Here is a 3,149-nt window from a genome sequence, read left to right on the forward strand (position 1 = left end):
TATAGTGGTAGTTACCACCTAATTCCTTGGCCTCCACGTGTCTCTCCTCACAACATTAGGTCAACCAGGTATGGGATCTGGGTTAACGGGTGCCGAGGAATCCATTAGACAGCAACTTGTCTATTTTCAAATAAAATAATCCGGCGAGTGATCAGTTCAACTGCCTCCTTAATTTCTGGCTGCGAATATAACTAACCTTTCATCGGATAGGCACACGAAACGTGACACTGATTTTCTTGTTGATGTGGATGCAAAGCAATTAGTCTAAGCAAGTACGTTATTTTCTTTAGAAATAGGTACTGCAGTATAGGGTTACATACTATGAACGTTACGACTCTTCTAGGTTTTTAAAACATTGTACAAAATATATTGCTTTTTCAAGCCGCATGAAGCATAATCCCTTTTTTAGACCGGCATGAAGTATACCTGTGTACTTGGAGTATGGAGTTTTTTTTTTGGAGTATGGAGTATTAACATATAATTATTGTAGTATGAAGTATGTAGTATTAACATAAAACATAAGTATGGAGTATGGAGTATTAACATTTTATAAACGGAGTATGCCATTTTATAAAGGGAGTATGGAGTATAAACATCTTTTGCATGAAAATATCTTGGTGAACGACTCCATGCCCCTCAAAAGTAGTGTTTAGTATATTTGCAAACGGAAAAGTGTCTAGTATGTAGTATATAGTTCATCTTTTGTATGGAGCAAGCATACATATTCTTTGTGTAGTATGGAGCATATGTACAATTTTTTACTCAGGAGTATATCTGTATTTTTTTTACCGATACTATATAATTTTTGTTCTAAAAAAGAAACATTCATATAAACATTTCTTTGAACCAACTATGAAGTGGTGGCTTTAATATTTTTTTAGGCTTGTGGGAGTATGTAGAATATACATTTTTTCCCTCATAAAAAAAGAATATATGTTTTTTGGAAGGGAGTATGAAGTCTATATACGTTTTCCTGCAAAAGTAGGGGTATATACTTTATTTTGGAAGTAGTATGAAGAATCCATCTACAGTATATATAATACACCTTTTGGGGACATTAAATATGATCAATACATGTATACGTGATGCAACAATCGTGGGCACAACTTCACACGCATCAGGCATGGATGCGTACGTGTTGCTACGACGCCGTCGTCGCGGCTGCTGCACGTGCATGCCTATAATGGATGGCTGGTGCCTGGAATCACAATGGGAGACGCTAAAGAAAATTACGCCAGCGGATCTCCATTGAGTCTTTTGCCCCTTCTCTGGATTTTCCATTACGATCCAATGCGCCGCCAAAATTTCTAACCGGATCTGTAGAGAGAGAAGCCATTAACTTCAGATGTTCTAGTCTAGATCATGCATATGCATACAGAAAAGAAACATTGTTCCAGAAATTAGTGAATGATGGATCAGAACATAGTAGTAATGGACATTTCACCTGATCAAATCTTCCAACCGCTCGTGATCCCTCCAAAACGTGCCGCGGCGGCCGCTCGGCCATGTTACTAACGACGATTCCATGCATTGAGTCATTGGTTGAGGATTATATACTTGTGGTTTCAAGGCACGAAAATAGCAGAGTTTGTTGCTGCCAAACGGGTTCACAAAAAATGCTAGCTCAATGACCCGTTTAGAAAAAGCACGTATCTTAAAGAATCCTGTGGTCGGGAAGGTGGAGGTAACTACCACTATATGGTAGGATGTATTTTCCCTACCACTATATATATACCCTGTGTTCATCGACATGAGCCAACGAAACAGGCAGTCAGACATATACAGTTTCGGCTTTGTCCTACTAGAGATGGTCTCTCGAAGGGATCCGACAATGCGCCTCCATGATAGGCCTTCATTGTCATCATGGGTAAGGAGTTCGTACCATAGCAATGTCATCCTGGACGTCGTAGATGAGAAGCTGATAAGAGACGAGTCCAGTGCCGTGCGTCAACAGATGGAGCGCACATTACTCATTGGGCTCTTGTGTGTGCACTCAGACCCAAGCATCCGGCCATCCATCACCCACATCATGGAAGCCTTGCGGTCAGAGGAGCTGACATTGGATATCGCTCCCCTAGCGTCGGTTACACTCTTGTTACCATAGCCTTTTTAGTTCTGGCTTCTAGTCCAGCAAATCATGAAGAAATACCATACATGTGTTCAAGGGTTACAGATTGGGTCTGAATGTAGCGAGACAAGGAAACATGTACTAGAAAGCTCCACACTATGACTTCCTTCTCCGGCTAACTTTCTAGCCCTCAAGAAACTAGACTCACTATAATAACTCACATCACTATGATAAATATCTTTTGGACATGACTATTACTCAAAGGCTAAGATGATCTATGACCTACCACATCACTTGCTGGAAGGCCTAATGAAAACATATTGAACTAGCAAAAGAACAGAAGCTAGCTCTGAAAATCGAACAAAAAACGGATGTTGACTCAAATATAGTTATTGAGTATGATGAAAATAATGTTTGTGCATATATATAAAGAAATTTCCGTACATATAACAAATAAATAATTTATTATTTTGAAAGGCATTCATTTACTTCATAGGAAGGAAAATAAATGTAAAAATAAAAAATAAAACAACAAATATACAACAAAGGAAAGGAAAGAACAGTGGAAAAATAGTAGCATTTTTTAGTAGTAGAAAATATAGTAGCTAAAAAGGTAAACGTGCCAAGTTAAGGAAATATCAAACGAAAGGTGGGATGTCCTTTTCTTTAGCAAAATATGTTTTTTTTCATTTAAAATGTTCGGAGGCATTACACAAATATTGGGTAACACCCAGCCACAAATATCTGCCTTCCTCTAAGGAAGAAGCAGCCACATAATATATGAGCCTCATAGGCGGGAGGTCCTATTTGCCCCCTCAATCGCCCATAGGCGCGAGCAACCTGGCCAGCCCATCTAAGCTTCGCTTAAGTCAGGCTGTTCGGTTCTTCTTTACGCATTTCTTTTTTTGGTTTTTCCATTTTGCACGGCATTCTCCTTTTTCCGTTGCATTTTAGTAAGATTTTTTGGGAAAATAATTAAAATTTTATGAAACGTCCAGTCAATTGAAACAAAATAACCATATTCAAAAGACCCACAAACTGTAAAAATGTTCATAGATTTTTAAAATGGACACTTTTTTCA

The 3,149-nt window shown here is 38.5% G+C and overlaps 1 pseudogene; it reads left to right on the forward strand.

Annotated features, from left to right (window-relative positions):
• The window catches only part of LOC119273106, a 2,505-nt pseudogene extending 2,237 nt beyond the window's left edge, over nucleotides 1-268 (forward strand).
• Nucleotides 269-3,149: the final 2,881 nt, after the last annotated feature.

Source organism: Triticum dicoccoides, chromosome 3A, assembly GCF_002162155.2.
Source record: "Triticum dicoccoides isolate Atlit2015 ecotype Zavitan chromosome 3A, WEW_v2.0, whole genome shotgun sequence".
In the NCBI taxonomy this organism is placed as follows: Eukaryota; Viridiplantae; Streptophyta; class Magnoliopsida; order Poales; family Poaceae; genus Triticum; species Triticum dicoccoides.